The following is a 26,291-nucleotide window of genomic DNA, read 5'->3' as shown; positions in this document are numbered from 1 at the left end:
AGAAGTGTTTTCCCGCCGAAAGAATGCCAACAAGCCTTGCTAGCTGCAAATCGTGCGGTTAGCGTTTTTGGACACTGCTGTGGCCCTGGAGGGACCAGGAGGTCGCAAATTGGACCAGGAGAGAGAGGGGACGTCGAGCAAGACAAGGAGCCCTCTCAGCAGCAGGTAGCACCCGGAGAAGTGCCAGAAACAGGCACTACGAGGATGCGTGAAACAGTGCTCACCCGAAGTCGCACAAAGAAGTCCCACGTCGCCGGAGAACAACTTAGGAGGTCGTGCAATGTAGGTTAGAGTGCCGTGGACCCAGGCTGGACTGTGCACAAAGGATTTCCGCCGGAAGTGCACGGAGGCCGGAGTAGCTGCAAAAGTCGCGGTTCCCAGCAATGTAGTCTAGCGAGGTGAGGCAAGGACTTACCTCCACCAAACTTGGACTGAAGAGTCACTGGACTGTGCGGGCCACTTGGACAGAGTTGCTGGATTCGAGGGACCTTCGCTCGTCGTGCTGAGAGGAGACCCAAGGGACCGGTAATGCAGCTTTTTGGTGCCTGCGGTTGCAGGGGGACGATTCCGTCGACCCACGGGAGATTTATTCGGAGCTTCTAGTGCAGAGAGGAGGCGGACTACCCCCACAGCATGCACCACCAGGAAAACAGTCGAGAAGGCGGCAGGATCAGCGTTACAGAGTTGCAGTAGTCGTCTTTGCTACTATGTTGCAGGTTTGCAGGCTTCCAGCGCGGTCAGCAGTCGATTCCTTGGCAGAAGGTGAAGAGAGAGATGCAGAGGAACTCGGATGAGCTCTTGCATTCGTTATCTAAGGAATCCCAAGAGACAGAGACCCTAAATAGCCAGAAAAGAGGGTTTGGCTACCTAGGAGAGAGGATAGGCTAGCAACACCTGAAGGAGCCTATCACAAGGAGTCTCTGACGTCACCTGGTGGCACTGGCCACTCAGAGCAGTCCAGTGTGCCAGCAGCATCTCTGTTTCCAAGATGGCAGAGGTCTGGAGCACACTGGAGGAGCTCTGGACACCTCCCAGGGGAGGTGCAGGTCAGGGGAGTGGTCACTCCCCTTTCCTTTGTCCAGTTTCGCGCCAGAGCAGGGCTAAGGGGTCCCCTGAACCGGTGTAGACTGGCTTATGCAGAATTGGGCACATCTGTGCCCAAGAAAGCATTTCCAGAGGCTGGGGGAGGCTACTCCTCCCCTGCCTTCACACCATTTTCCAAAGGGAGAGGGTGTAACACCCTCTCTCAGAGGAAGTCCTTTGTTCTGCCATCCTGGGCCAGGCCTGGCTGGACCCCAGGAGGGCAGATGCCTGTCTGAGGGGTTGGCAGCAGCAGCAGCTGCAGTGAAACCCCAGGAAGGGCAGTTTGGCAGTACCAGGGTCTGTGCTACAGACCACTGGGATCATGGGATTGTGCCAACTATGCCAGGATGGTATAGAGGGGGCAATTCCATGATCATAGACATGTTACATGGCCATATTCGGAGTTACCATTGTGAAGCTACATATAGGTAGTGACCTATATGTAGTGCACGTGTGTAATGGTGTCCCCGCACTCACAAAGTCCGGGGAATTGGCCCTGAACAATGTGGGGGCACCTTGGCTAGTGCCAGGGTGCCCTCACACTAAGTAACTTTGCACCTAACCTTTACCAGGTAAAGGTTAGACATATAGGTGACTTATAAGTTACTTAAGTGCAGTGTAAAATGGCTGTGAAATAACGTGGATGTTATTTCACTCAGGCTGCAGTGGCGGCCTGTGTAAGAATTGTCAGAGCTCCCTATGGGTGGCAAAAGAAATGCTGCAGCCCATAGGGATCTCCTGGAACCCCAATACCCTGGGTACCTCAGTACCATATACTAGGGAATTATAAGGGTGTTCCAGTAAGCCAATGTAAATTGGTAAAAATAGTCACTAGCCTGTTAGTGACAATTTGGAAAGAAATGAGAGAGCATAACCACTGAGGTTCTGATTAGCAGAGCCTCAGTGAGACAGTTAGTCACTACACAGGTAACACATTCAGGCACACTTATGAGCACTGGGGCCCTGGTGAACAGGGTCCCAGTGACACATACAACTAAAACAACATATATACAGTGAAAAATGGGGGTAACATGCCAGGCAAGATGGTACTTTCCTACACAACCCCCCCCCCAAACAAAGGACAATAAGACTAGCCATGACCTGATGAGTCTTCATTGTCTAAGTGGAAATATCTGGAGAGTCCATCTGCATTGGAGTGGCTACTCCCAGGTCTATGTTCCACCGTATAGTCCATTCCCTGTAGGGATATGGACCACCTCAACAATTTAGGATTTTCACCTTTCATTTGTTTTAGCCAAAGTAGAGGTTTGTGGTCTGTCTGAACAATGAAGTGAGTGCCAAACAGGTATGGCCTCAACTTCTTCAGTGCCCAGACCACAGCAAAGGCCTCCCTCTCAATGGCAGACCAACGCTTTTCTCTAGGGGTCAACCTCCTACTAATAAAAGCAACAGGTTGATCCTGGCCCTCAGAATTAAGTTGTGATAGGACTGCCCCTACTCCTAATTCAGATGCATCAGTCTGGACATAGAATTTTTTAGAGTAACAAGGGCTTTTCAGGACAGGTGCAGAGCACATGGCCTGCTTCAGCTCCTCAAAAGCTTTCTGACAGTTTGCTGTCCATAATACCTTTTTAGGCATTTTCTTGGATGTGAGGTCATTAAGAGGGGCTGCAATGGAGCCATAGTTCTTAATGAACCTCCTGTAATACCCAGTGAGGCCTAGGAAGGCTCTCACCTGAGTCTGAGTAGTAGGGGGAACCCAATCAATAATTGTTTGGATTTTCCCCTGAAGTGGTGCAATCTGTTCCCCACCAACAAGGTGTCCCAGATAAACCACCTTACCCTGCCCTATCTGGCACTTTGAAGCCTTGATAGTGAGGCCTGCCTTTTGCAGGGCCTCCAAAACTTTCCATAGGTGGACCAGGTGATCATCCCAGCTGGAGCTAAAGACAGCTATATCGTCCAAATATGCTGCACTGAAAGCTTCCAGCCCTTGCAGGACTGTGTTCACCAACCTCTGAAAAGTGGCAGGTGCATTTTTCAAACCAAAAGGCATTACAGTAAACTGGTAATGTCCTCCAATGGTTGAAAATGCTGTTTTAGGTTTAGCATCTTCTGACAATTTGATCTGCCAATACCCTGCAGTCAAATCAAAAGTGCTTAGATACTTGCCAGATGCCAGTGTATCTATGAGCTCATCTGCCCTGGGTATAGGGTGAGCATCAGTTTTGGTTACCAAGTTGAGTCCTCTATAGTCTACACAAAACCGCATTTCCTTCTTTCCATCTTTGGAATGGGGTTTTGGTACAAGTACCACAGGAGAAGCCCATGGACTGTCAGAGTGCTCAACCACTCCTAGTTCTAACATTTTCTGGACCTCTTGCTTTATGCAGTCCCTGACATGGTCAGGCTGCCTATAGATCTTACTTTTGACAGGCAAGCTGTCTCCAGTATCTATAGTGTGCTCACACCAAGAAGTGGTACCTGGCACAGTAGAGAAGAGTTCAGAGAATTGATCTAGGAGGTTTATGCAATTGTCTTTCTGCTCAGCAGTAAGACAATCAGCCAAAACTACACCTTCCACCAGAGCATCTTGTTCTGTGGAAGAGAAGAGATCAGGTAGAGGATCACTGTCTTCTTCCTGTCCCTCATCTGTTGCCATGAGCAGGGTGAGATCAGCCCTGTCATAGTAGGGTTTCAGGCGGTTTACATGGAGTACCCTAAGGGGACTCCTTGCAGTGCCTAAGTCAACTAAATAGGTGACTTCTCCCTTTTTCTCAACAATTGTGTGGGGTCCACTCCATTTATCTTGGAGTGCTCTTGGGGCCACAGGCTCCAAGACCCACACTTTCTGCCCTGGTTGGTACTGAACCAAAACAGCCTTCTGATCATGCCATTGCTTCTGGAGCTCTTGGCTGGCCTGAAGGTTTTTACTGGCCTTTTTCATGTACTCAGCCATTCTTGATCTGAGGCCAAGTACATAATCCACAATATCCTGCTTAGGAGCTTTTAAAGGTTGTTCCCAACCCTCCTTTACAAGTGTGAGTGGACCCCTAAGAGGGTGTCCAAAAAGAAGTTCAAAGGGGCTGAAGCCCACTCCTTTCTGGGGTACCTCCCTGTAGGCAAAAAGGAGGCATGGTAGAAGGATATCCCATCTCCTGCGGAGTTTTTCAGGGAGACCCATAATCATGCCTTTGAGAGTTTTATTAAATCTCTCCACCAGTCCATTTGTTTGTGGATGATAGGGTGTTGTGAACTTGTAAGTTACACCACACTCCTTCCACATGGCCTTTAAGTATGCAGACATGAAATTGCTTCCCCTGTCTGATACTACTTCCTTTGGGAAGCCCACCCTAGAAAATATTCCCAGGAGGGCCTTTGCCACTGCAGGTGCTGTAGTGGTCCTTAAAGGAATTGCTTCAGGGTATCTTGTGGCATGGTCCACTACCACCAAGATAAACCTATTGCCTGAAGCAGTAGGAGGGTAAAGGGGGCAAACTATGTCAACCCCTACCCTTTCAAAGGGAACCCCAACCACAGGCAGTGGGATAAGGGGTGCCTTTGGGGTGCCACCTGTCTTGCCACTGGCTTGACAAGTTTCACAGGACTTACAAAATTCCTTTGTGTCCTCAGACATTCTAGGCCAATGAAACAGGGGAACAAGCCTGTCCCAAGTTTTCATTTGTCCTAGATGCCCAGCTAGGGGAATGTCATGAGCCAGGGTTAGGAGGAACTTTCTGTACTCCTGAGGAATCACTAATCTCCTGGCACCTCCAGGTTTAGGATCCCTATGCTCAGTGTACAAGAGGTTATCCTCCCAGTAAACTCTGTGAGAGTCACTGACATCCCCATTAGCCTGTTTGACAGCTTGCTGTCTGAGACCCTCTAATGTGGGACAGGTTTGCTGTGCCACACTCAGCTCCTCTCTGGCAGGCCCCCCTTCACCCAAAAGCTCAGCAGTGTCTGCTTCCAGCTCCTCTGGTGTAGGTTCTGCACAGGGAGGGAATTCTTCTTCCTCAGAAGTTGAATCCACTGTAGAGGGAGGGATAGTAGGAAGTGGTTTGCTTCTACTAGCCCTAGCTTTAGGGAGCACTTGGTCCATTGTTCCAGGATCCAAGCTTCCCTGTCCTTTTTGCTTTTTGGCCTGGGCCCTTGTCAAAGCAAAAATATGCCCTGGGATGCCCAGCATTGCTGCATGGGCCTCCAACTCCACATCTGACCAAGCTGATGTCTCCAAATCATTTCCTAGTAGACAGTCTACAGGTAAATCTGTGGCTACCACAACTTTCTTTGGACCAGTAACCTCCCCCAGTTGAGATTAACAACAGCCATGGGGTGGCTAAGTGTGTTGTTGTGAGCATCGGTTACTTGGTACTGGTGACCAAGTAGGTGTTGTTCAGGGTGGACCAGTTTCTCTATGACCATAGTCACACTGGCACCAGTGTCCCTGTAGGCCTGAACCTCAACACCATTTATTAGGGGTAGTTGCTTGTACTTATCCATATTAAGGGGACAAGCAACTAAGGTGGCTAAATCAATAGCCCCCTCAGAGACTAACACAGCCTCTGTGGCCTCCCTAACAAGGCCAACCCCAACTAAGTTACCAATAGTGAGCCCAGCTACTCCCTTGGATTGGCTATTAGTAGGTTTGCTCCCACCACCACTGCTATTAGTAGGGACACTAGGGGTAGCAGTAGGGGTTGTAGTGGTAGGAGCATTGGTGCTTTTCTTTGGACAACTGGGATCTGTTGTCCAATGGCCTTTTATTTTACATAAATAGCACCATGGTTTCTTTTCCTTGTTCTGATTAAAAGAGGATTTGGGCCCACCACCCCTACCAGAGTGTTTTTGTGGGCCTGATGAAGACTCATTTTTAGATTTGTCCCCACCCTTGTCAGAAGACTTACCATCCTTCTTTTTGTTGCCATCTTTGTCACCCCCTGTATGAACTTTTCTGTTCACCCTTGTTCTGACCCATTTGTCTGCCTTCTTTCCCAATTCTTGGGGAGAGGTCAGATCAGAGTCCACCAAGTACTGGTGCAACAAATCAGACACACAATTATTAAGAATATGCTCTCTCAGGATCAAGTTATACAGGCTGTCATAATCAGTAACTTTACTGCCATGTAACCACCCCTCCAAGGCCTTCACTGAATGGTCAATGAAATCAACCCAGTCTTGTGAAGACTCCTTTTTGGTCTCTCTGAACTTTATCCTGTATTGTTCAGTGGTTAAGCCATAACCATCCAGGAGTGTATTCTTAAGAACTTGGAAATTATTAGCATCATTTTCTTTCACAGTAAGGAGCCTATCCCTACCTTTTCCACTAAATGATAGCCATAGGATAGCAGCCCACTGCCTTTGAGGGACATCCTGTACAACACAGGCCCTCTCAAGTGCAGCAAACCACTTGTTAATGTCATCCCCCTCCTTATAAGGGGGAACTATCTTGTGCAGATTCCTGGAATCATGCTCTTTTGCAGGATGACTATGGGGAATACTGCTGCTGCCACCATGGGTTTCTAAACCCAACTTCTGTCTTTCCTTCTCTAGTTCAAAAGACTGTCTATCCAAATCCAGCTGTTGCTTTTTAAGCTTCAGTCTGGTTTGTTCCACCCTCAACTTATTGAGTTCCCTCTCTAACATTCTGTCATCAGGGTTGGTGGGAGGGACATTCCTAGATACAGAGGTATGATGGGAATGAACAGAAGGAGACCTGTCCCTTACAGAAGCCACCCTAACAGCTTCGCTAACAGAAACATTACTACCAGTATGGTGAGAATAAATGCTTTTGCTATGATGTGAGACAACACTATTTGTATGGTGTGGCTCATCATCATTACCAACTATACTAGACTGTCTAGTAATGGGCAGGCTAGGAAGTTTCTTTCCTGAATCTTTTCCTGGGGGAGTCCCTGAATCAGATTGGGAACTATTAGGTACTTTTTCAACAGATGGGGCAACTATAGCCTTATCTTGTTCTCTAAGCATGTTAAGTAACAGCTCCAAGGAAGGATTCTTCCCTACACTCAAACCTCTCTCTATGCAGAGACTCCTTGCTCCTTTCCAGCTAAGGTGATCATATGCAAGTTTGGACAGATCAACATTTTGGCCTGTGCCAGACATTTTTAGAGAGAGTTAAAGTGATAGAAAAAGAGAAAAAAGTTTGTCAGAGCTTTTAGAAAGACAGAAAAAAAACTTTTAAAACTTTTTAGAACTTTTTAGAAAGTTAGAAGTACTTTTCAGCACTTAGAAAAGAGTGAAAAGAGGAAATGCAAAACTTTTTGGCTATGTGTATATACACTGACCTTGTTTTGTATATTTTTCTCTTATGAAAAGTACAATGACAAGAGTGGTAAGTAGTCTCAAAGCACTTATCCCACCGCTGCACAACCAATGTAGGAGGCTGGACTGGCTTGTAGTGAGTACCAAGGGGTACTTGCACCTTGCACCAGGCCCAGTTATCCCTTATTAGTGTATAGGGTGTCTAGCAGCTTAGGCTGATAGATAATGGTAGCTTAGCAGAGCAGCTTAGGCTGAACTAGGAGACGTGTGAAGCTACTACAGTACCACTTAGTGTCATATGCACAATATCATAAGAAAACACAATACACAGTTATACTAAAAATAAAGGTACTTTATTTTTATGACAATATGCCAAAGTATCTCAGAGTGTACCCTCAGTGAGAGGATAGGAAATATACACAAGATATATATACACAATAGCAAAAATATGCAGTATAGTCTTAGAAAACAGTGCAAACAATGTATAGTTACAATAGGATGCAATGGGGAAACATAAGGATAGGGGCAACACAAACCATATACTCCAAAAGTGGAATGCGAACCACGAATGGACCCCAAACCTATGTGACCTTGTAGAGGGTCGCTGGGACTATTAGAAAATAGTGAGAGTTAGAAAAATAACCCTCCCCAAGACCCTGAAAAGTGAGTGCAAAGTGCACTAAAGTTCCCCTAAGAACAAAGAAGTCGTGTTAGAGGAATAATGCAGGAAAGACACAAACCAACAATGCAACAACTGTGGATTTCCAATCTAGGGTACCTGTGGAACAATGGGACCAAGTCCAAAAGTCACAAGCAAGTCGGAGATGGGCAGATGCCCAGGAAATGCCAGCTGCGGGTGCAAAGAAGCTTCTACTGGACAGAAGAAGCTGCAGTTTCTGCAGGAACGAAAAGGGCTAGAGACTTCCCCTTTGGTGGACGGATTCCTCTTGCCGTAGAGAGTCGTGCAGAAGTGTTTTCCCGCCGAAAGAATGCCAACAAGCCTTGCTAGCTGCAAATTGTGTGGTTAGCGTTTTTGGACGCTGCTATGGCCCTGGAGGGACCAGGAGGTCGCAAATTGGACCAGGAGAGAGAGGGGACGTCGAGCAAGACAAGGAACTCTCTCAGAAGCAGGTAGCCCCCGGAGAAGTGCCAGAAACAGGCACTACAAGGATGCGTGAAACAGTGCTCACCCGAAGTCGCACAAAGAAGTCCCACGTCGCCGGAGAACAACTTAGGAGGTCGTGCAATGTAGGTTAGAGTGCCGTGGACCCAGGCTGGACTGTGCACAAAGGATTTCCGCCGGAAGTGCACGGAGGCCGGAGTAGCTGCAAAAGTCGCGGTTCCCAGCAATGCAGTCTAGCGAGGTGAGGCAAGGACTTACCTCCACCAAACTTGGACTGAAGAGTCACTGGACTTTGGGGGATACTTGGACAGAGTTGCTGGATTCGAGGGACCTCGCTCGTCGTGCTGAGAGGAGACCCAAGGGACTGGTAATGCAGCTTTTTGGTGCCTGCGGTTGCAGGGGGACGATTCCGTCGACCCACAGGAGATTTATTTGGAGCTTCTAGTGCAGAGAGGAGGCGGACTACCCCCACAGCATGCACCACCAGGAAAACAGTCGAGAAGGCGGCAGGATCAGCGTTACAGAGTTGCAGTAGTCGTCTTTGCTACTATGTTGCAGGTTTGCAGGCTTCCAGCGCGGTCAGCAGTCGATTCCTTGGCAGAAGGTGAAGAGAGAGATGCAGAGGAACTCGGATGAGCTCTTGCATTCGTTATCTATGGAATCCCAAGAGACAGAAACTCTAAATAGCCAGAAAAGAGGGTTTGGCTACCTAGGAGAGAGGATAGGCTAGCAACACCTGAAGGAGCCTATCACAAGGAGTCTCTGACGTCACCTGGTGGCACTGGCCACTCAGAGCAGTCCAGTGTGCCAGCAGCACCTCTGTTTCCAAGATGGCAGAGGTCTAGAGCACACTGGAGGAGCTCTAGACACCTCCCAGGGGAGGTGCAGGTCAGGGGAGTGGTCACTCCCCTTTCCTTTGTCCAGTTTCGCGCCAGAGCAGGGCTAAGGGGTCCCCTGAACCGGTGTAGACTGGCTTATGCAGAATTGGGCACATCCGTGCCCAAGAAAGAATTTCCAGAGGCTGGGGGAGGCTACTCCTCCCCTGCCTTCACACCATTTTCCAAAGGGAGAGGGTGTAACACCCTCTCTCAGAGGAAGTCCTTTGTTCTGCCATCCTGGGCCAGGCCTGGCTGGACCCCAGGAGGGCAGATGCCTGTCTGAGGGGTTGGCAGCAGCAGCTGCAGTGAAACCCCAGGAAGGGCAGTTTGGCAGTACCAGGGTCTGTGCTACAGACCACTGGGATCATGGGATTGTGCCAACTATGCCAGGATGGTATAGAGGGGGCAATTCCATGATCATAGACATGTTACATGGCCATATTCGGAGTTACCATTGTGAAGCTACATATAGGTAGTGACCTATATGTAGTGCACGCGTGTAATGGTGTCCCCGCACTCACAAAGTCCGGGGAATTGGCCCTGAACAATGTGGGGGCACCTTAGCTAGTGCCAGGGTGCCCTCACACTAAGTAACTTTCCACCTAACCTTTACCAGGTAAAGGTTAGACATATAGGTGACTTATAAGTTACTTAAGTGCAGTGTAAAATGGCTGTGAAATAACGTGGACGTTATTTCACTCAAGCTGCAGTGGCAGGCCTGTGTAAGAATTGTCAGAGCTCCCTATGGGTGGCAAAAGAAATGCTGCAGCCCATAGGGATCTCCTGGAACCCCAATACCCTGGGTACCTCAGTACCATATACTAGGGAATTATAAGGGTGTTCCAGTAAGCCAATGTAAATTGGTAAAAATAGTCACTAGCCTGTTAGTGACAATTTGGAAAGAAATGAGAGAGCATAACCACTGAGGTTCTGATTAGCAGAGCCTCAGTGAGACAGTTAGTCACTACAAAGGTAACACATTCAGGCACACTTATGAGCACTGGGGCCCTGGTGAACAGGGTCCCAGTGACACATACAACTAAAACAACATATATACAGTGAAAAATGGGGGTAACATGCCAGGCAAGATGGTACTTTCCTACAGTTAGTAACTGCGGTTGCTGACCTGATTAGTTGGGAAGGGAATGAACTGCCACATTTTTCTAAATTTATGAAGCAGCTGGTAACTAATTCTTCGCCCTGAGTGCCAAAGAATAACCAAAGAATGATCCAGAGCTCACTACTTGATTTGAACAGGGAAATAAATAATCTGGTTAGGTACCAGTATTTGGCTTACTCCAGGGAAAGGAATTCTAGGGTGGCTTTGTTAAAAAGGAGAAATGCGTTTGAAGGCCCCCCTCGCAAGAGAATCTGGGGATAGGCTTACGATCCACCTCTGGGAAGCAGCAGATAAGGATCAGACTAGGCGTTTTTGGGCATTGGTGGGTTGAGGCGTGGGACCAGAGTTCAATCATCACCTGTTGCTATATCCAAAGTCCACTGGTCTGTATTTATTGCCTCCCTTTATTCCTCAAATGGGGTAGAACCATTTTGGGACCCCAAAGGTTATGGGATGCATTCTTCCACCCCTCCTTCAGTAAAGGAGATAGAACTTGTTATTCGCTCTATGCGTTCCTCTGCTGCAGTGGGTCCTGGCGAACATCCCATTTCTGTAATAAAACAAAATATTTTCTCTTGGAGTAAGATCTTATATGTGGTCCTTAGAAGGTGCTTCCTCTACAGAAGCATTTCTCCCTCCTGGGTTGATAGTATTATTGTACCTTTATACAAAAAGTGTGATCGAAATTGTCCTGCCAACTACCAGCAGATTGTCCTTTAGGATGCAGTTGGAAAAATCTTTACTAAAATTCTGCTTTCCAGACTCACCACCTGGGCAGAGGAGAATAACATTATTCCCCTGGAGCAATTGGGGTTTAGACACAATCATAGTACCCTGGATAACATTACCACATTACAAGTTATTACAGAAAAATATGTGAAAATGAGAAGTGGAGTGGTCTATGCCTCCTTTATTGATTTTTCAATGGCATTCAATAAAGTGGATATAGATTTGTTATGGAGAAAGTTGGCCAGTATGGTGATGCCTTTGCTCCTCCTAGAGTTAGTAATAGTTCTTCACTGCACTAGTTGGTGTAGAATCCTTCTAGGGGTGATAAAGGTCTATCCTAAGAGATATCCACTCTGAATGGATTAAAGCAGGGATGTCTATTGGTGCCTCTGCTTTTTTCCTTATATATCTCAGATATTCCTTATTTCCTGTCTCAGAGTAAGGCTCTCCACCGCAAATAGGTGGGTACCCATTATGATGTCTGTCATATGCTGATGACATCATCATTTTTGACCTAATGCCTAAAGGATTACATAATCGTCTCCAGTCTCTGTCACAATACTCTGAGTCCCACGTTTTAAAGATTACTGCCTCAGGGGGGCGTGGCTGGACACCATTGACGGTAGCTGCCTCTTCGTGAGGCTCAAGTCTTTTACTCCCCGTCTCGGGTGTTCAGACCTGCGTGGGCCCAACAAAACCGCTTACAGTGGGGCTGAAGACTTGGGGAACCCAGCGGCCGCATTACCGGTAGCTATCTACGCCTGACAATCGACTTTCAGAGTTATTCAACTCGAGCGACCCCGGGCCGCGAGCAATCCAAGATGGCGGCCGTCATCTTGAACATCGCATCAGCGCCGCTAGCAGCAACAAGAAACACCCAGAGGCTCGGATTCTGAGGTGGTGAGTCCGGGGACTGCCAGGAGTGAAGGACCCGCCCGGGGGGGCTGCCCGGGTGCCTGGGAATACGTGGTGCACCTACGGGGCTGAACCTGAGGAGAGTCCCCACACTGGGGGGGACTCTTGAATGACTCAGACGGCTGTGGGGATCAGAGCGGCTCGAGCTGGAAGGAGAGGCTGGACTGCGTCCGACACCGAGATCTGATGCCTGGACCGGAGATGCAGCATTAGCTCAGTAAACTCAAAACAGTGGCTTTACCCCACAGTTATCTTAAGAACTGCTGAGAACTGTACGTGAGACATATGCTCTACTTGTCACGAAAGGAAGGTTGCAGAACCTTCCGAGAGCCAGGAACTGCATCAGAACAACATCGTGCCAACAGACAACTAATGGAGACTGAACCCTTAAAACAAGTGGGCACCAAACCGCTCCTTGGCCCCTGGAGGAACCTTTGAGTGAAACACTTAAACCTAAGACTTGCATCTTAAGTTCTGTGTATGCAGGAATGAAAAAGGCCCCTCAGACCCTATCTTTCTGCTACAAGGCGTTTCTATAAGCGATGGAGAGAGAAAGCGAACGGGGCACATCTGCTGCCCTATTGAGGTGGATCACTGCAGCGGTTGGAACACAGACTCCCTGTGCGGAGAGTCGACCGAGGTACAGCTAGAGACCTTCCTTACAGTTTTGGTGGGCAGAGATTTACTGTAAAAAGAGGAATAGCGCCACAAACAGTATACCCAGATCCTTTGAGCGAATAGGCCCTAAGGAACCTGAGCAGAGCTTCCCACAGTGTATACATTGAAAGTCACATATGATGGGAAGAACGGGCAAGAAAAAAGACCCTGAAACTAAAAATGGACCATCCCCAAGAGAGATGACTGCTCTGGGGGACCACACGGACCCCACCCTCGAGGGGAGGGGAAGAGACCCTACTCTTCAGGATATCCTTTCGGCTATCTCGGCATCCCGGGCGGCGCTGGTAGGAAAAATAGAAGCGCTGTCCTCCGATTTCACAGTGCTCAGGGATGATCACCGCCACCTGGCTGAGAAAGTGACCACTACAGACAAGAAACTTGAAGAATTGCACCCTGAAATTAAAGGCACTACCAAAGCAACACAACAAATGGAAAAACGAATCTGGGCACTGGAGCTATGCGCAGAAGATGCGGAAAACCGATCTCGCCGAAACAACATTCAGGTGATCGGACTACCAGAACAGACTGAAAAATCTAATCTGGTGGAGTTTCTTGAGTGCTGGCTGAGGGAAGAGGTTGCTGAGGACGGCTTATCTCCCTTCTTTGCAATTGGAGAGCGCACCGAGTCCCGGCTCGCCTACCTCCTCCTGGGGCTCCCCCATGCCCAATAATAGCTAAACTACATCACTACAGGGACCGAGACTACCTACTTAGTCAGAGCAGGAAAAGAGGAGACAGCATACTTGAAAACCAGGTAGTCCGCATCTTCCTAGATTTCTCCAAGGAAGTACAGAAACAGAGAGCTTCCTTTAGGGATGCCAAACAAAAACTCAGCAAAATGGGGATTCAATATGGAATGATGTTTCCTGCAAGGCTGAGAGTAGTGACCAAAACGGGCATACAATTTTTCAATACAGCCGAAGAGACCTGGCAATGGAACGACATGCATCCACAGGAAGACAGTCCGTACAGCCATGAATCCTCCCACTCGGAACGACAGAAGAAAACCAACCGCAACAGGGCCACCGGGGTGGGTACCCCATCTCCGACAGAAATGCTGAAAGAGAGACAAAAAGCGAAGGAGGCTGCTGCTTCCCTGGGGAGTCCGGAAATTAGCTCTTATAAACTGACACAAGATGATCATGAGCAGTCAGGATCCGAGGTGGAATCTAAGCTGTCACATTCGTCGGACAGGATCGGCCCCAATGTGACACCTGGCACTTCGGACTGCATGATCTGAGGGGACACTCTCCGAAACCGCTGAAGAGAATCTGTAAAACTCAAGAGCGAAAAGGTGCTTCACCTAAAGGGATGGCAAAATCTGAATCTGAGATTGTCTCCTGACCCCACAGCACAACAATGGCCGAACTTGCAGGAAAACAAGAAGACTATCAACCCAGCATGCCATTTACCCTGAGACGGGGAGACGGTGTCTCAGTGCACTTTGGATTTAAGATAAGAGCACACCCCCACTTTGACACACTGGTTATATCCTTTTTGGTTTGGGCGAGAGAAGTTCCTACTTTTGTCCCGGGGATGGGGAGTTGGGTTGTTAATTGTTGGGATTTATGGGTGTGGATAAATGAGCATCTATCAGATTTCACTATGAGCATGGCGCTAACTTGGGACTCTATTAAAGTGGATGAAGCGAGTGGTAATACCGGTGGAGCGATACTGGACCAAAGGGAGGGGGAAAGTCTTCAAAATGATAATGCCAAAATCATATAAATATCTCTCGTGGAATGTACGAGGCACGCATTCGATGGCCAAGAGATATAAAAAATGTTCATTCCTACAACGCAGGGGAATTCAAATTGCAATGCTCCAAGAAACTCATCTGACACAGGCAGAGGGGAAGGCATTACAAAAGATATGGCGAGGTCAGGCATATTTTACTTCTTATTCTGCATTTGCGAGGGGTACTTTAATCTGGGTCCGAGCTGGGGTCCCTTTCCAGAGACTGGATAGCCTCTTAGACCCTGAGGGCAGGTTTGTGGCAGTTCGGGGCCGACTGGAGGGTAGGGACCTTACACTGATTAATATATATGCTCCCAACACTGACCAGGGAGAATTCTTTACAAGCATATCAGGAATATTGGCCCCTTACTTGCAATCCTCAGTCATACTAGGGGGAGATTTCAATTGTGTGGGGGATCCTATCCTGGACAGATCACACCCACCTCTACACGATTCGCCACTAACGAGAGCGTCTCGTCATTTCTTGACCTGGCAAAGGAACTGGGGGCTGATCGACGCCTGGCGTAGGCTACACACAGATGAAAGGGATTACTCATTCTTTTCTCAGCTACATGAGTTGCATGTTAGACTAGATACATTCCTCTGTACCTCAGATGTATTCCCCCAGATGCACAATACAGAATATTTAACCCGCACACTATCTGATCATAACCCCCGGTTATTATCAATGAGTTGGGGGTCTCCTATCCCCAGCATCCCCACTTGGAGGCTAAAACCTGACACCCGTGAGGACCCACTCTTTCGGGGGGAGTTGCGGCAGCACATCACTCAGGGGGTTATTACAACTTTGGAGGAGGTGTTAATCCGTCCCAAATGTGACGGATATACCACCAGCCGTATTACGAGTTCCATAGGATATAATGGACTCGTAATACGGCTGGTGGTATATCCGTCACTTTACCGTCACTTTTGGGACGGATTAACACCTCCTCCAAAGTTGTAATAACCCCCTCAGTTCTTTAAAGAAAATGACGCATCTGCTGTTAACCCCTTGAACGAGTGGGACGCTTTTAAACTGGTGATAAGGGGGAGATGCATAGCAGGCGCGGTGGGGGTGCGTAGGACCCTACTAAGGGACACAGAACGTGCTGAAGATAAACTGAGGGAAGCCGAGAGAGACCGACCTGAGAACCCACACCTGCAGAAATCCATTTTAGAACTTAGGGCGGAAGAGGCAGATTGTACAGAACGCCTCCGATGCTTTGACTTTAGAAGTTACCTCACCCGCGTGCATGGGGAGAGAGACAAGGCGGGCCGTCTACTTGCATGGGTAGTATCACAGTCCAACAGGTCCCCAGTCATAATAGATATAACCACAGAACAGGGGGCTCATATATACTGACAAGAACAAATTAATGCGCGTTTTGCATCTTATTATGAATACCTATACAAGAATAGAACTGATCGCCCCTTGGGAGCCATAATGGACTATCTAGCAGGACTGCAAATGAGCTCATTACCGCCTGATGCCCAGGGACTACTAGATGGGCCCATCACACAAACAGAAATCAATGAGGCCATTAAAAGCCTGGCTAGAGGGAAAACCCCTGGGACAGATGGCCTCCCCATTGAATTTTACGCCGCTTATACAGACATACTCTCACCACATCTAGAAAGCCTATATAAGACGGCCAAAGAGCAGGGTGAGCTACCAACTACGGCTCGGTAGGCGATTATAATTCCCCATCCTCAAACCTGGTAAAAATGCAGCAGAGGTGGGAGCTTACAGGCCATTATCCATGTTAAACCTTGATTATAAAATTCTCAGTAAAATCTTAGCAACCAGACTGCTCCCATTTATGACCACATTGATACACCCTGACCAATCAGGCTTCATCGCAGGGCGCAGCCCTGCCAGCAACATTCGTAGACTCCTTGCCATTATGAGAGACCAGGCAGCTGGGATTTCCCACACCGGAGTATTAGCAGTAGACATTGAGAAAGCGTTTGACAGTTTAGATTGGAAGTTCCTTTACACAGTAATAGCACATCTGAAAATAGGACCTGACTACATCTCCTGGGTGAAACTCTTATATACTAAACCCACAGCTAGAGTGCGCAGGGGCCAGACCATCTCCAGAAGCTATGGGGTCGAACGAGGAACTAGACAGGGCTGCCCATTGTCCCTGCTTCTTTTTGCCCTGGCGATGGAACCCTTAGCAGCAGCTACTAGGACGGGAGGAGGAGGCCCGGGAATAATGGCAGGAGACGAGAGACATCGTATTGCCCTCTATGCAGACGACCTGTTAATATTTTTAGAAGACATCCAGAGAGATCTGCCTAGGGCACAACATTTGTTATCCCGGTTTGAGGAATGCTTGGGTCTAAAGGTAAATTGGGATAAAACTGGTTTGTTCCCACTGGGGGGACCCTGGGTTCCCCCACTGGACTTAGAACTAGTCCGATGGATCCCGACTGGGCTCCCTTATTTGGGTGTAAGAATCTATCACAAACCGCGGGATATTCTGGAGGTCAACATTGGTAGCGCCATACGTTCTGTAAAAACTTGCATATAATTCTGGCAGACCTTACCACTATCAGTGATAGGGAGAAATGCAATTCTCAAAATGATTATACTCCCAAGGCTACTGTATCACTTCATGGTGTTGACAATTTGGATTCCCAGAATAATCTTTAAACGAATTAGAAACAACGATAACATCATTTATATGGGGAGAGGGAAGGAGGAGAGTAGCCCCATCCAAACTTCAGCGACAAACTTCAGACGACGGTCTAGCAGGACCAGATTTTGAATCTTATCACTTAGCGGCTCAACTTCAGTGGTTAGCGCAATAGCGGTCGAATAGAGCAGAGGGGGGGTCAGCTGTGAAAGCATTTACGCCTACAGAACTCAGATTGTTTGAGGTCTTATTGAGAATCCCTGGGGATGGTAAAGAAGAACCTCCGGAATTGAAAACCCTGACTCGTGCTGGGGGACTTTTCTACGCAAAATTGGGGTGAGGTTCCCATACTCCCCAGGATTACCCCTTTTGTCATTATGAGCCCTCCCACACCAGGGCTCATGGATGGAACTTAAGTGCTGGGCTGAGGCCGGGATCCTAAAAGTGGGGGACCTTTTTAAGGACGGAGAGCTAATGCCTTTTGAGGCCCTTAGAGCAGAATTTGGAATACGGGGGGACATTTTTTGCTGCATGGGGCACTGGTGGTCTGCATCCGCAGACCCTGGTAGAAGAGGGGGGAACCCACAACTCAGGCTATATGCACTTACTTGACTTCTGCAACTGGTACACACAAGGCAGTCTCGACTCTCTATGGCCTATTACGGGCAGACAGAACTGCCCCCCTGGCCCTACTTAAACAAACGTGGGAAAAAGACCTAGGCCTAGATATTCCGGAAGCCGAGTGGGAGCGTATCCTAAAGGGACTTCCTAGAGCAACGCAAAATGCCAGATTCAAACTCATAAACTTCTATGTGCTCCACCAAGCATACCTGACACCAGCACGTATTAACAAATACTTTGGGAAAGTAACAGAAGGTTGCCCTAGATGTGGCTTAATAGGGGCAGAATTCAGGCATATGTTCTAGGACTGTCCCATCCTGGACCACTACTGGACCGAGGTACTCCTCATCTTATCGCGACTTTTAGAAAAAACAATACCCTGTACTATGGGTCACTGGCGGTCATTCTGACCCTGGCGGTCAAAGACCGCCAGGGCGGAGGACCGCGGGAGCACCGCCGACAGGCCGGCGGTGCTCCAATGGGGATTCCGACCGCGGCGGTAAAGCCGCGGTCGGACCGGCAACACTGGCGGTCTCCCGCCAGTGTACCGCCGCCCCATTGAATCCTCCAAGGCGGCGCAGCTTGCTGCGCCGCCGAGGGGATTCCGACCCCCCCTACCGCCATCCAGATCCCGGCGGTCCGACCGCCGGGAACCGGATGGCGGTAGGGGGGGTCGCGGGGCCCCTGGGGGCCCCTGCAGTGCCCATGCCGCTGGCATGGGCATTGCAGGGGCCCCCGTAAGAGGACCCCTACAAGTATTTCACTGTCTGCTTGGCAGACAGTGAAATACGCGACGGGTGCCACTGCACCCGTCGCACAGCTTCCACTCCGCCGGCTCCATTCCGAGCCGGCTTCATCGTGGAAGCATCTTTCCCGCTGGGCTGGCGGGCGGCCTGAAGGCGGCCGCCCGCCAGCCCAGCGGGAAAGTCAGAATTACCGCGGCGGTCTTTTGACCGCGCAGCGGTATTCTGGCGGCCCCCGACAGGCCGGCGGCGACCGCCGCTGGTCAAAGTCGGAATGAGGGCCACTGTCTCTTACATTGGTTCCCACACCGCGCTAAGACTAAAGTCTCCGACAGGTTCCAGGACTTGGCTCTTTCTTTGGCCAAGCGAGAGATCTAAATGGGCAAATAGCGAAGGGACTATTCTGCACTGAGAAGCCAGGCGCGGAATCAGATCCCCAGAAGTGGCAGAGGGGTGGGAGATTTTGCTTGAGACCTTGAAGGCCGAAACCCAGAACTGAATATTCCACCGGGGGAGCTCAATCCATACATGAATTAGATTGGCTTGTTATGCACAAAACCCAAGAAACCTTAAACGCATCACAGAGCTCGCTAGGGAGGGAACAGGGGTGGGCAAATGGGTGGGATGTTAAAGTGTTGTTCTAAGTTAATTCTAATAATGTATGACCATTGAAATGAGAATCATTGTAGCCATATGACTTGTTTGTAAACTGAATGATTGAGGCATCTCGAAGACTGTATATTTGCAAATATAACTTAAAATAAAATATGGTTTAAAGATTAATGCCTCAAAAGGTAAGGTCCTCTGTTTACATGGGAATAAAAAGATGGCATTTCCTGACTTCAATTGATCATTAGGAAAGCAAAAACTGGAAACTGTGAAATCGTATCCGTTTCTAGGGAAAATAGTTTGCGGGAACCTTAGTGATGTAGCTCATATTTCCTCTAATAAATCAAAAGCCAATTGTCAAGCAAGAGGTCTAGGGGTCCAATATTGAGCTACTGGAAGAGGGCATTTTTCATACCTCTTATCAGTATATCGAGCTAAAATCTCAGAATCCCTTCTATATGGTATGGAATTTACTGATATTTCTAAATGGGAGTTCTTAAATCAGTCGGAAGGTAAAATCTTTAGAAAACCTTTGTCTGTTAACACTGCAGTTTCCGTGGCAGCATTAAGGCTGGACATGGGGCTACGAAGTTCCTATGTCCAAGGGTTAGCAGGGGTCACACGTTTGACCACTTCGCTTATAAGGAGAGAAGAAAACACTATAAGGTCTGTGCTGAAGAAATAAATCTTTCTAGGTAATAATAATGCCAAGTAATCCCTTTGTAAGAACTTCTCTTATGCTCTTGAAAGGTTAGAGTTAGACCGAAATGAGGTCCTAGCAATATCCCCTTTGCATTTGAAATCTGGATGGAAGCAGGCAACGTGGTCATTGAGTTTTCAGCTAGACCTTGAGAGCTGTGCAAAAAAGAGGTCTTTCATGAATTTAACAAATTCTCTAGTAGTAAAAAAAAATGCAACCCTATATTGTATGGAATATTCCCCACGGGCTAGGCATTTTTGGATGCTGCTTCGCCAGGGGTTGCTTCCTTTGAAAACTCTTCTGGCAAAATGGCACAGCTCAGCCAAAGAGTGTAATTTTTGTCTTGCCGAAACTCAAGAGTTAAACCATGTTTTATTTGACTGTCCATCTCTTGCTCCATTCTGGCGTAAATGGTTAAAGCCTATTTGTCTTCAGCTCTCCTTGTTGTCTGCATCTGAGTTTCTCTGAGCCTTATATGATCCGCCCAATGAACTATTCTGTTTTAGAATTTTTAATTTATTTTTTATTTTTTATATCTATTCTAAGTATACATATTGTAAAGTATGTTCATTGATTTACATGAAAATTGACCTTGGGGTGCCAGATGAAATAACATAAGTGTGCAGATCGGTTACAATGAAGCACTTTTTTCACAACAATATACCATAAGGGGTTTGGCAAAGTTATTTATGTGCTCTGTTATATGTCTAACGAGGTGTTTCTATATGAGTATGAACAAGGTATTCAATAGTTTTACTCATTTTTAACCTCATGTTTTTTTAGATGTTTTTTGTGTTGAAGCACTTTATTATGATGCACTTTATGAAGAGTTGAGCACACTCAGTGAGCATTCTACCTTGTACTCTTAATTATGTATGCATTTTTTAATGGGTAGATGGACAAAGTACTAGATTGTCTATGTATATGCTTTATACAATTTTTTATACATAGTATCTTACCTGTATATTTGTATTTTGTTCCTTTTTTAATAAGGAAGGTAATGTTCTCAAATTGTCTTAGTACTTTTGCACTAAATCAGTTCCAATTGCACTGACATTGGCATTTGCACTATTCTGTTTTTTGTACTTTATATCGGAGTATTATATCTTGCAATCGCATATTCGTAAAAAGTATGGTTTAGCACATTATAAAACTTTTATTACATAGGTTTTAAACATGTCCAACCAGATTTCGTGTTTAGAGTGTGTTAGGGATAAATGTATAGTATAGTTGTATCATTCATTTTTATGTGGACCTCAATTGAGTCCAAAACATAAATAAATAAAATTGAATTGCCAGCATTGTAATGAGGCTCAAAGTCCTTAAATCCAAAGGTATACTGAAGTGAAATGAAGTACACACTGGAGATGAAGAAAAATGAGTCTACAATCCAGAGGATTCCTTGCTGAGTATTTATTCCAGATTAAGGCTGTAGAGATAAGGAGAACTCCAACCACTCCAAGGCCAGCCTGCTCACGTCCAACTGCCTACAGTAGAATCCCCAGGAACATTCCAGCCAGGAGGACAGTGAGCAAGCCAGGGGAGAGATGGAATAAACCAAGTGACACAAACACAATGAAACAGTGAAAACACAACAATAATAAAAATACAAAACATGACTAACACTGCAATACTACACTACCCCCCTTCCCTGAAAGAAACAAGACAGAGAATTACAGAATAACAATTCTATTAAGATTCCAGATGCGACCGTCATCAAGCTTTACAGCTCCTTTGAACACTTTTACAACTCTGCACACTACTAAACTGTGAAAGTCCAGATGTTGTTTTCATAGGCAATTTGACCTTGACCTCATCACCTACTTGCACAATTCTTTCTTTTACAGATTTCCTAGCATCATACACCTCTTTCCGATTACCCTGACAATGCTTGTCTTTTCTGATAGCCTCCCTCTTAATCTCCTGATCAACATCAGCTTTAAGATACCTTTTAACCCATGGTGGACTCACCTTAGTGTGAGGTACACGCTTCCTGAACAAAACAAAAGGAGACTGATTAGTACTAGTATGTGGGGTAAACCTGTAGTCTTCAACTTTGGACCTAACCACTCCTTCCCAACTAACTCCAACCATCTTCGCCAATTGAATAGACTCCTTTAAAGTTCTGTTAAAGCGTTCTACTATCCCATTAGTCTCTGGATGATACAATGCACATTTTTTATGAACAATTCCCCTAGATGAAAAAAAATCACACATAAGTTTTGAGGTAAACTGAACACCATTGTCTGATAGAATGAACTTTCGATTGCCTTCTCTCCCAAAAACATTAGTAAGAAAATCTACAACTGTCCTGGAAGTGACCTCATTAGTGATTAACACTTCAGGCCAACGAGACAACATGTCCATAAGAACCACAACATACCTGGAAGCAGATCCACACTATATGGGCCCCATAATGTCAACGGAAACTTCCTCCCAAACTTCTTTAGGAATGTCCCTAAGCACCAAAGGTTGAGTCCTGACTTTCAAAGTTTTATCAGCCAGCCTGCATTAAACACATTCTCTAACTCTTCTTTCCAAAGCTAAGTCCATGCCAGGCCACCAATATATACTCCTCATCCTCTCTTTGGTCTTACTAATCCCATGATGACTAGAATGAGCCAGGTTGAGAAGACGCTCGCGTAGACAAGAAGTGGGTATTAACCTACACCCTCTAAGCAACAAACCATTGGAAACAGTGAGCTCTGTTGAAAAAAATTAAAAGTCAAAACTGCGTTATCTCTGCAATCTTCCAATTTTCCAGATAAAAGCAAATCACCAACCTTCAACAACTCCTCATCTTTAGCCATTGCCTCTAACCACTCCTGCTCCAAAACACACCCATCCGTCACAACACATACCTTGACCTCATCATCAACCCACCATGACGTGCTATTGGTATCCGCAACCACCGTATTAGAACTCATTCTAGACAAACAATCTGCAGTCTTGTTATCACATCCTGGAACATATTTAACAATAAACTGAAAATCCTGCAGAGCTATGACCCACTTACAGATGCGCAACAAAACATTGTCAAGACCCTTTTTCTCAAAGATTTCATGTAAAGGTTTATGATCTGAATGTACCTAAAAATGCACACCCCAAAGAAATTGCTTGAACTTTTTAATGGCCCAAAATATAGCTAACGCCTCCTTCTCTATCGCTGAATACCTGCACTCAGTGCCTCGCAAAGTACGGGAAGCAAACACCACGGTTATAGTTTGCCCCTCCTTCACCTGTTTCAAAACACACCCTAAGCCCTTATCTGAAGCATCAGTGGTAAGATAGCAGGGCAATCCAGGTTGAAAGCTATTGAGAGATTGAGCAGATGATAAGGCATAAAATCTCGAAACTCCAACTCACACTCACTTGTCCAAAGAAACGCAGAATTATTTTTAAGTACATTTCTAATGGAACTGGACCTTTTGGCAAAATCGTGGATATACTTAGCATAGAACTCAGCCATTCCTAAGAATGCTTGAACATCACTTTTCTTTCCGGAGTGGACAAATTTACAATAGATTGAACTAAATCATATTTCCGTTTCACCCCACTGCTGGAAATAACATGACCTAAGTAAACAATCTCTGACTTCAAAAAATTGCACTTCTCTTTTTTCAAGGTTACACCTTTCGATCTGAGAATCTTAAGTACATCCCTTATTTTCTTCTCATGCTGATCTTGTGTCCCAGTGAAGATGAGGACATCATCCTGAAAAAAACAGACCCCATCAATGTCACCCAACATCTTACTCATTAACCTTTGAAACACAGCAGCTGCTGAGCAAAGACCAAAAGGCATTCTGTTGAACTTGTAGACACCAACTGGTGTGATAAAGGAAGTCAGCAACTTGGAATCTTCTGTTAATTGCACCTGATGATACACAGGGGATAGGTCAAGAGTCAAACAAAACTTCGCATTACCTAAAGAACTAATCATTTCAGAAATGTTAGGTAACGGAAACCTATCCTCCACAACTTCCTTATTGAGATTGCGAAGATCAATGCAAAGTCTCACATCACCAGAACGTTTGGTAGCAACCACGATACGAGCAATCGATTCAGCCGCCTCCACCTCCTCAATGATCCCATCCTCTTTCAGTCTCAGTAGCTCCAACTTTACCTTTTCACGTAGACTGGTGGGAACATATCTTGATTTTGAAGCAACAGGTTGAGCATTACACTTCAACACAATGCGATGCTTATACCTACTGATGCACCCCACTCTGGAACTAAAGACATCAGGAAATTCACCCCACAAGACATGTTCGAGGTCGGATACTTTTTGAACTTGTACTTGAGGAACTGCATTGGGATTCAGAATAATACCCAACTGCTTTTGATCTGACCAACTCAAAATGGTATCACCGACAACTGGAACATAAACTTTGCCAAAAATCTTATTGCCATTAAATTGAATACACGCATCAAAGTAACCTTTCAATTGTATTGGTTTACCACCATATGTGTACGGCGCTACATCGGGCTCTTTAAGTGTTACTATACCATCAAAATACATTTTTATAATCCCCTTCAGAAACAAGATATTACTTTGCGCCTGAGTCCATCATCATGGAAATTAAGATTCCATTGACATCAACAAAATCTGTTGGATAGTCACAACCAACAGCAAATATGTTACAGTTGACATCATTGGCAACCTGTAAAATAAAATCTTGGTCATCACTATCAGATACCACTTCCTTGAGCTTCACATTACCCTTGTTGGAACACTTACAGTACTTTGCAAATTGCCCCTTCTTACCACACTTGTTGCAAATTACAGAAAAAGCAGGACATTCTTTACAGTTTGCCAAATGTGTAGGCAAACCACACCTGAAACATAACAGTTTAGTCTTCCCTTTTGAATTGGAATTAATTTTAGATTTTGTATCGACCTTTTGAACAGAGGTGGAACACTTAGATTTCTTTAAGTATTCAATACAAGATTCAGAATGCTCAATTTGTTTGGCAATCAGTAGAACTTCATCCAAAGTAGAATCACTTTTGGACCAAAGAGCTTCCCTAATCTTGTCACTCTTGCATTCAAGCATAAATTGATCGTGAATACGTTCATCAACGCTGCTTCCAAAATTGCAAAGAGCAGCTAATTTCCAAAGATTTGTTACAAAGTCCTCAATTGATTCCTCATTGTTTTGTTTGCACTTCCCAAAATAGAACCTTTGAAGAATAATAGAAATCTTGGGTAAGTAGTGTCTGTCAAGTCTGAGTAATGTTTCCTCAAATTCATTCAAAGGAGCATCTCCTTCTGCTCCATCAGAAGCAGGAATAGCAGGTAAAGTCTACAAAACTTCCTGGCCTTCTGCACCTAAACAATGCTGGAGAACTGATGTTTTTCTTTCAATAGAGAAATTGCTGCTGCAAAGTTTTAAGTATGTTAAAAAAACTTTTTTTCACGTAAGCCAAGGAATGGAAGGTTCCCCTGGCACAATTAAGAAAAAGGGCGGTGGAGAAATATTTTGCATGGTTGTAATTTTGAAGGATGAAGTCTAAGCAAGACAAAATTCAATTTTCAGTCTTTGCCAGGTAATAAAGTAATGTCTCCTAAAATTCATGCAAAGGAGGAAGTTCTGAAAAAGCGTGTGCCTGTAACTAGGCAACACGATGCCAACAATGCTGTGTGTCGGGGAAAAGTCATGGAAGCTCCAAAGAAGAAGCGTGTGCCTGTAACTAGGCAACACGATGACGCGGCTGCCGATAATGCCGTGTGCCGGGAAAACGCTGCAAAAGCGTGTGCCTGCCCGGGACAAGGTCGTAGAAACATGTGGCTGTAACTAGGCAACACGAGGACGTGCCTGCCGGCATAAGGAAGTGATTGTGAGGACTTGTTGCTAAGCAAAGCAACAACGCGACTGGAGAGAGAGAGAGAGCGTGTGCCTGTAGCTAGGCAACAAAGTAACGCTCACCAGAAGGATTGTCTCATGAAAGAACAAACACAGGTGAAAAATAAAAAAAAACACAAATCCCCTCAGTACCTTTGAAAGGAAAGCAAAGTCTTTATAGAAAGTGCAGGTGTTATAGTTCTCCTTTGTTTTTTGAAGTTGCACAACGTAGGTAAGAAAGCCAATCGTCGCCAAGTGAAGTGAAGTACACACTGGAGATGAAGAAAAATGAGTCTACAATCCAGAGGATTCCTTGCTGAGTATTTATTCCAGAGTAAAGCTGCAGAGATAAGGAGAACTCCAACCACTCCAAGGCCAGCCTGCTCAAGTCCAACTGCCTACAGTAGAATCCCCAGGAACATTCCCGCCAGGAGAACAGTAAGCAAGCCAGGGGAGAGATGGAATAAACCAAGTGACACAAACAAAATGAAACAGTGAAAACACAACAATAATAAAAATACAAAACATGACTAACACTGCAATACTACATATACCCAGCAGACAAAGAGTGATCCTGAATATGTAAGATGTATCAAAGAGTTTGCATGACTCACTTTGGGGG

Source organism: Pleurodeles waltl, chromosome 7 (assembly GCF_031143425.1).
Source record: "Pleurodeles waltl isolate 20211129_DDA chromosome 7, aPleWal1.hap1.20221129, whole genome shotgun sequence".
Taxonomy (NCBI): Eukaryota; Metazoa; Chordata; class Amphibia; order Caudata; family Salamandridae; genus Pleurodeles; species Pleurodeles waltl.
This window is presented reverse-complemented; position numbering follows the sequence as displayed.